Source organism: Euphorbia lathyris, chromosome 5, assembly GCF_963576675.1.
Source record: "Euphorbia lathyris chromosome 5, ddEupLath1.1, whole genome shotgun sequence".
NCBI lineage: Eukaryota > Viridiplantae > Streptophyta > Magnoliopsida > Malpighiales > Euphorbiaceae > Euphorbia > Euphorbia lathyris.
Window position 1 is genome coordinate 35,952,528 of NC_088914.1, and position 8,002 is coordinate 35,960,529.

At 36.9% G+C, this 8,002-nt stretch overlaps 1 long non-coding RNA gene across 2 annotated transcripts; it reads left to right on the forward strand.

Moving 5' to 3' along the window:
• Positions 1-1,477: 1,477 nt before the first annotated feature.
• On the forward strand, positions 1,478-7,339 carry LOC136230482 (uncharacterized). 2 transcript variants are annotated; one of them, XR_010689402.1, is made up of 7 exons: positions 1,478-1,925; positions 2,037-2,138; positions 2,437-2,639; positions 3,794-3,913; positions 5,102-5,248; positions 6,255-6,436; positions 6,762-7,339. It is a non-coding gene; the product is annotated as an uncharacterized lncRNA (long non-coding RNA). The 2 variants fall into 2 exon arrangements; XR_010689403.1 differs by lacking the exon at positions 3,794-3,913.
• Positions 7,340-8,002: the final 663 nt, after the last annotated feature.

Genomic DNA, 8,002 nt, shown 5'->3' on the forward strand with positions numbered 1-8,002 from the left:
GATCAACATCAACACAAACCCTAGCAAACTTGCCCCTAATAGCTCCAATTGTAGTTTTGTCCACGTGGTGGACCTTCCCAACCAGACCTCCAATCTTGCTGAGGAACTTTTCGCTATAATACTCAATGGGAAGGCCTGGGAACCTAACCCAAGTCAAAATCCTGTTAACAGAACAATCGTGAGGATTAAAATTAGGAACCCAAGGCCGTAAGGCCAAAACATGGTTGGAAATAATATATGGGCCCCCCTTGATCACAGCATTATAATCCTCAACTCGGGTAAATTTAATGACATAGTAGTCATTTTCCAGGTTAGTAATACTAACTTTCCCTTTCTTTGCCCACTGAGCTTGGATCCTATGGGCAAAATAGTTAAAGCTAATTCGCTTCCCAAGCACAGTAACAATTAAAGACACCTTCCATTTCTCTCTAAGCTCCCTATTCTCAGCTGAAGAGAGTCTGATCACAGGACAAAGAGGATCGTCTTGGATACACTCCTCATCATCAGAATCAGAGTACAGATCCTTAGACTCCCCCACCATCAACACCTCCTCCATACAAGGCTCCTCCTCTACTACTCCCATAACCGTGTCTTTCCAAGAATTTTTCCCAATTCCATTTACACTAACCCTAGATCTAGGAGAAACCGCGTTCCCCTAACCCGAGACATCATGCACCCCTGCCGCCGCCCCAGCCTGCCCGGCACTGCCCGGGGATCTGCTCCTAGTGCCTGCCCCAGCGCCGGCACCCCGCCTAGCAAAGATCTCGGCGCCCCCATCCCCCTGCTCGGCGCTGCATGCGCCACCCACCCAGCACCCTCGTCACTCCACCCGATCGGAGGCGCCTTGCCCCCTACCCAAATCTCCCTCACGAGATCCACCTGCCGCAACTCCCCCACAGGCGCCACCCCCCTCGCCTCCCACTCATCCCCCTTACCCTCGTCCCAAAATTCCCCAGCCGCGCCTCCCGAATCCCCCCCCACCACCAACTCCTTCGAGCGCCCTCCCCCCTCCAACCCTACCTTGCCCATCCCGCTCCCCTCAACCAGGCCGCCCCGCCCATCCCCACCCAGATCCGCCCAAGCCCTAACCGCCTCCACACCCTCACCGCCACCAGCCGCCCCCCTCTCCCTAGATCTGTCCCGCACCCGCTTCACCATAAAACCCTAGCAGAGAGAGAGAGAGAGAGAGAAAAAATAGTTAAAACACCTTAATAATTGTATTAGAATATGATCAATACTTATTAATTACGATAATAACAAATAAATCCCTTATTAAAACGTTTCGATAGCCAAAATAAAATCACTTAATAATTATATCAAAAAATATAATTATTTATAAATTGTAATGATAATAAATAAATTTATTATTAATTTTTTTATAACAAATAAAACTCAAATATTAACAATCAAATCCCTTATTAAAACATTTTGTTTTTACCGCCCACACATTCCCTCAAATTTCCATTCCCCCCAAAATTTCACACCTAAAATTCCAAACCCAAAGTAATCAGATTTCGATTCCCCCAAATTTCACACCTAAAATTCCAAACACAAAGCAATTGAAATCGTTTCCTCTGAAAAAGTGGCTTTTGCTCTCAATCCCTAATTCTTTTCTGGTAGTCGATAAGGAATGGTTCTTCTTGTCTCTCTTCCCCTTTTGCTCTCAATCCCTAATTCGTTTCAAGTAGTCGATAAGGAATCATTCTTCTTATCTCTCTTCCCCCTTTGCTCTCAATCCCTAATTCACTTGTGTCAGCACCTCTCAGTTCCTAATTAACCCGCGCGAGCTCGTCTGAACATCGATGTAGGGCTCTGTTCTGCATTATCTCATGTCACCTCTCATATGTTTGTCTGTTCTGCACTGTTTTTCACTCTAAAGGTCTTAGTGAAAATGGTGAGTCTTGTAGTTTTCAAAGTTCTCCAAAGTAAGTCTCATTGTCGCTCTCCAGAAATGACATTTATCCTTCATCCATGGCTTCTTGTTGCTCCCTTGTAGAGTTTTCATTCTTTTTGAAACTTTTTTCATTACTGAACAGGTTTCCGGAGCAAATTTCCAGGCTTGAAAGAATCTTGCTAGTTCTTTTGGAGCACTGTTGGGAGGCAGAATGTCCAAGAGAACTTTTGAGAGTGCCGTCAAGGTAGTATTATTCTACGCTCATGGGAGTTTGTTTCTGAAATGGGAACAAGGGTACATTAAAGAATCATGGAGTGAAAGCAACCTATGGATTTCTTATACATGCTTTTTTCGATTGATTTCAGTTATTAATTTAGCCTATTTTAGCTGTTAGCTTTAATTGGAAGTAGGATGCTCACTTAATTCTTATTGTATTAGAAACTTTTATTTTCTCATAGATCAGTTTCAAAAGAGTATTGTATTTGAATTGAAAGAACAATGGCATTGTGCTAAGTGAAGTTTCTTATTTCTGAGATGTGCAGTTTTTGGGTTGAGAAATCCATTTGTGAAGAGGTTACTTTGGAAGCCGGTGGAAAATGTCCATGGAATAGCAGAGCAAATTCTGTTGTCTTCTAACTTCTGTAATAGGGCTTCTAATATATATCACAAGAAAAAATTCCAAGATTTAAGAACATGTTCTAAACTATCGCCCAATTTCATCAACACTTTTGTGGAAAAATGATATGTAAGTTCTCTTCTCTTTATATCTAAAATTTTCCATTTATAAAGCAATGAAATTAATGGATATGCGACATTTTTGTGAGTTGTCTGACATTCTTATGTGCTATGTTTATCCTTGTTCTCTCCAACAGAGTCAAACTTGGTTCAAAGCATGAAAATTGCATTTTGGGCGTAGACATTATGGTTCCGTTTTTCCTTCATGCATTGGAGAAATCATTTCCATTTTAAGTGATAAATTATACTTCAAATGTTTGTCAAAAGAACATCATCAGCTAGTCAGTTGCTCTTTACTCAATGATAATGTGGCATGTGCGACCTATTTTAAATAATGTTTTCACATACATAGTCAATAGTTTTCACATATAGTTAAACTTCTTTTTAGAATTTGTTGGTCTTAAAACCTTAAGTATATAGTGTTTGATTCGCTCATTCTCGTTCAACTGCTTGTATGTTATTCATGTTGATGGGTGATTTTGTATTTGCTTGATTGCTTCTTCTGGTTAAGGGTTGAGTCCATGATTTCTAGCCTCTTTGGAGTGAATTCATTCTAACTTTTGACACCTCTAGACGTAGGCCATGGCCTGCTCTTTCTGATACAGGACTAGCAAGGGGCATTGTAGTCAGCCCTCATCTAGTATTCCTTTCAGCTCTAGTACAGTTCCTAGCAATGGAGCTCTTGGCCCAGTACCTTAGGGATCAGAAATAGCAAAAAGGAATATCTTAACAGATGATAGAGTTGTGAGTAGTGGATTGGTGCAGCCTTTGGCTTTCCCACCAAGTAACCGGATGATCTTGACTCAAGCTGGCAATAGTGTTTTCTCATTCTTTTGTCCCTAGCATGCAATGGAGACCTGGAAGTCTATTCTAAAATTAAAATGAACCGGTACTGTCTCATGCATATACATTTTACTTCTAAGCATGGGAGTTGGTTCATTTGGGATTTGCAGGAATTTTAGTGTAGAAACCCACCAAGTCCATTCCTCTGAACTGTAATGTCAATATTTCAGTTGTTCAATCTAAAATCACACGGATAATTGTGTTCACTTGTGTAAAAATGTATATCCAAATTCATACGACTTTATTATTGGAATTCAGGTCTTTTTCTTTTTTGAATTGAAGTTCAATTACATAGCATGATGATAGTTATTTACCTCTCAGGGACAACTAGTCCAGCAACAACAAGGTCATAACACTCATAACACCCTTCTTTGTATGCCTCCTCTTGCTGGTGGCAATCATAAACAGTTCTCTGCCCAACCAAATCCACTTTTGCCGCAGGTTCTCTTCTTGTACATGAAGTCTTAATTCTTGCGTCTTTACTTCTCCCACCAAGTAATTATGTATAAACTATGTCATGGAAAAATATCTTTAGGGTATTGTTCCATATATTTCTTTTGGTATTGTTCCTAATATCCATCTCTAATAATTTTGACATGGTTTGTCCAATAACCTTTTCTGTGGTATGCCTTGTGTAATACCTGATGTAACAGCTACTTGTTATGCTTCACAACCATTCCACGTATCTTTGATATGTCTATCTATTATTTCATCTATTTTTTTTAGATAAAGGATTCGTCTGTAAATTTGTAACACTGACCATGTTTCTCACTTTGTACAACTTCTAATAATTATAAATATATCATTAATTCCAACTGCCATCCCGACTAACTCAGCCCTGTTATTTATTTATGTCTTTTGATTTTGAGTGTGATTTGAGGCATTGAGTTATTGAAAGGACAAGTATTCTGATTATCTATCATGCCATGTATCAGTAGTTTTGTTTTAATCTTGCACCTTGTGTGTTCATGGACTTGATTGTAGAAAGACAAATATAACTTTTAGAATTTAATAATAATGAAAAAATAATTATACTTGTAGAAATTCTTGTGTTATTAACTTATCATTCTTGTGTTGTGGACTTCTAAGAGCTGCGGCCTTAGAAGCATCATAGTCAGACTAAATATTGCATGAGGCAACTGTCTCTTAGTATTTTCTTTGGACTCCTGGAAAAAACTAAAGGCAATGATGTAAATTACAAAATTAAATTCTGAAAAGACAGTTTCTAAAAAAATTGATAGAAAACAAAGTCATAACAATGCCTAATGATCCAAAAATACTTCTTAAATTGATTGATAAAATATTAGTTAACGATTTCATTTTGAGAACCAAAGCGCTATTCAGATCCATGTTATTAACTACTCGACATTGGTTAGTTAGAGAGAAGTGCATTAGGTGATTTACATATATAAAGTAAGTCTAGGATGAAAATAGCAGCAGTCCAATAGTTTATTTTTTAAATGGGATTTCAATAAAAAGGGCAGCAGTTCCCATATGCTCCTTCAACTATTTTTTTGAGGTAGCATGAATTTTCTCTTTAGTCTTCTCTTCAAACCTCGACCTTTATCCGGTTCTTGAAACTTTTTTTTATAATTCCTGTTCTTGAAACTTGATTGTTCCAATATGCAGGTAATGCATGAAGAGGAGTTTGTACCAGTAAAAAATGCGAATGGGTCAAATTTGTACACTCTAGACAATGCTAGGCTGCTTGTTCTTCGGCTCCATAGCAGTTGAGTTGTTGTCGCAGGTGAAACTGATCATTATGAAGAAGTTAGTGTAAGTACTTGCTTCTATATTCTGTTAAAAATGTGCATCATAGGAAGAATGAAATCATCATAATGGTATCCATCATTGTTTCTAGAATTGGTATACCACCATGTTCTGGTTCTAGAACTGGAAACCGAAGCTAGTACACCAGTTCTACTTGATATCAGTTTTGGAAACAGAACTGTACCAAAACTGGTATCCATTAGAACTAGGAAACAGAATTAGTATCCAAATAAAAACATCATGTTTACTACCAAAGTAGTTGATTAGATGCAAATCAACTTATGAACTAGAGCTTGAAATCTAGAGAAAATTAGCCTTACAAGGTAACAAGATTCGACCAAGGGTACAATAGCTCTAGAGAGATTGCGTATTTTAACTTGTTCTGACTTTGCAATGGTTCACCTTTCCTTTTTGAACATTTGCAGATCTAATGTTTTGGCTGCTGTGATAATATTTTTATTGCAAAAGCCAAAATCTTTCATCCAAGGGTACACTTAGAAGCTAGATGTTCAATTCTATAACTGGAATGTTGTATTTTGTTTATCCTTTTTTGGAGTGTTATAATAACTAATGTTGGTTCCTTTAGTTTCCTTTTAGTCAATAGGTTAGGGGGCCTAAAATGCCTATTGGCCCCTGAACTTGCTTAAAGTGACTTGATTAACCTCGTTGTGCTACGTGGCGGACAATATGCAAATTTCGCAAATTGAATAGTGTATGACTTTAAGACAAGTTCAAAGAGCCAATTGGTCATTTTAAACAAGTTCGAGTACCAATTGCTTAGTTTAAGTAAGTCTACTTACTTAAATTAAGCAATTGGTACTCGAACTTGCTTAAAGGTTACCAATAAGTCACTCTAAGTAAGTTGAGGGAGTTAATGAGATATGTCCAAAGTTCATGGGTCAATTAGGGTTTCGTTCCGAGTATAAGGGACCTTTGATGTATTCAGCCTTTTGTGTGTGTATATGTGTATGGAGGATGCAATCTCACTCTTGACCTATATACTCTGGTTCAGGATCAAAAGCCCGAGTTGCAGAGATGACACATCTCATCTGTGCTGCATAAAAATGACAAAGGCATTTGATGCTCCAGAAGACCTGCGCAAGTTGCTCTCAACCTAATCCACCTCTGTGACTACCACTCAACGCAGACCACCATATCAGTTCTGATGGCCATCACTTGAAGCTAGAGAAGCAGGTACTTCTTGAAACCCTTTCACGTGTTTGAGCTCTTTGTCCAAATATGTTGGTTACTTCCTCTCCCTTTGATTCCTCAAGGGTTTTCCTTGCTCTTGGTTTGCTTAATGAATTTAGGGTTTCAGTTATAGTAATCTTAGTCATGGATGTTTCATTTTCATTTAGGCTTTCAACCAGCTCTATTAAAAAAAAACCTTTGTGTTTTTAGTAGCCTTTTGTGTAATTTGCTTCGTTAGATGATTTTCCAAGTTGGTATCTACTAATGTTGATCTGTTAATATGAAGTTCAATATGTTAATTTGTCAGCTTCCTGAATCTTAACTGCAGCTTCGTGACTGGCTGGATCTCTCTCTTAATCACTATGTTCCATCTTCTGGTTTGAAACCTTATGCAGGGCCTTTACTGTGTCTGGAAAGTTGAGACATTTAGCATGAATTCAATATAGCTTCCTGTTTCTTCTTTCTTTGAAGTTACAATATAGCTCCCCGTTACTTTTAGAACAACGAGATGAATTTTGTTTTATAAACCATCTCAAAATTCTCTTTAGAGAACTGAACTTCTAGCAGATGAACTTACAGACGGACCAAGTCCGTTCACATGCATGCCATATAGTTGCCACGACTAGCATTAGCTTTCAGATTAGTTAATATATTTTGGTAGAAGATTTTGGTCAATATCACTACATACTTATGTTATTTGTCATATTGCTAATTTGCTTTTATTTACCTTTTTATTTGTTTTGGAGTGACATGGATACCAATTATTGTTTGATGCTATCATAGCTCCATTCAATCCAAATTTTTATTTATTTTATTATTAAAAATTTTAGTCCAAATAATAAATATCATCCATTAGAGTAAATATTATGATTTAATAAGAGAATTTTTAATTATTATAAATAGTTTTTAATAATGGGATTTCTATTTATTATAAATAATTTTAATAACAGAAATTTTCATTATTATAAATAATAATTAATAAGAGGATTTTTAATTATTATAAATACTCTTATAAAAAAATATTTCCCTTATTAAAAATATTTAGTAAGGAAGCATTTATTAAGGGGTCGATAGGGGGGAATTTCCCTTATTAAAAGCTTATAATAAGGCAAATTTGACTTTTAATAAGGCTTTTCACTCTTATTAAAACCCATTTTTTTTGTAGTATTCTTCTTTCGTTTTTCTAGCTCTTTTAGTGTGCTTTACCTTTAATTCAAACCTCTTTTCAAGTTTTTCAATTCAATTTAGCGTTCCTAGGCCTTTAGTTTACTCAATTTCTTAGCTAGAATTATTTTACAAGTTAATTTTTCCAGATTCGTCTAGTTACCTTCGAAGCCCGATTTCGTCCATTTAAAGTTATTTTTTGCTTTCAATCCCTTCTACAAATTTGTTCCTGACTTCCTGAAGTTCAATCTAGCCTTTTAATTTGCCCAATTCCGTGTGCAGAAACTCTATTTACAAGCCAATCTTTACACCTCAAATTCATTAAACATTCTGTTTTCAGTTTTTTCCAGATTCGTCCAGTGATTTTCCTAGCCCGTTTTCGTCTATTTAAACTTTGTTTTCTCC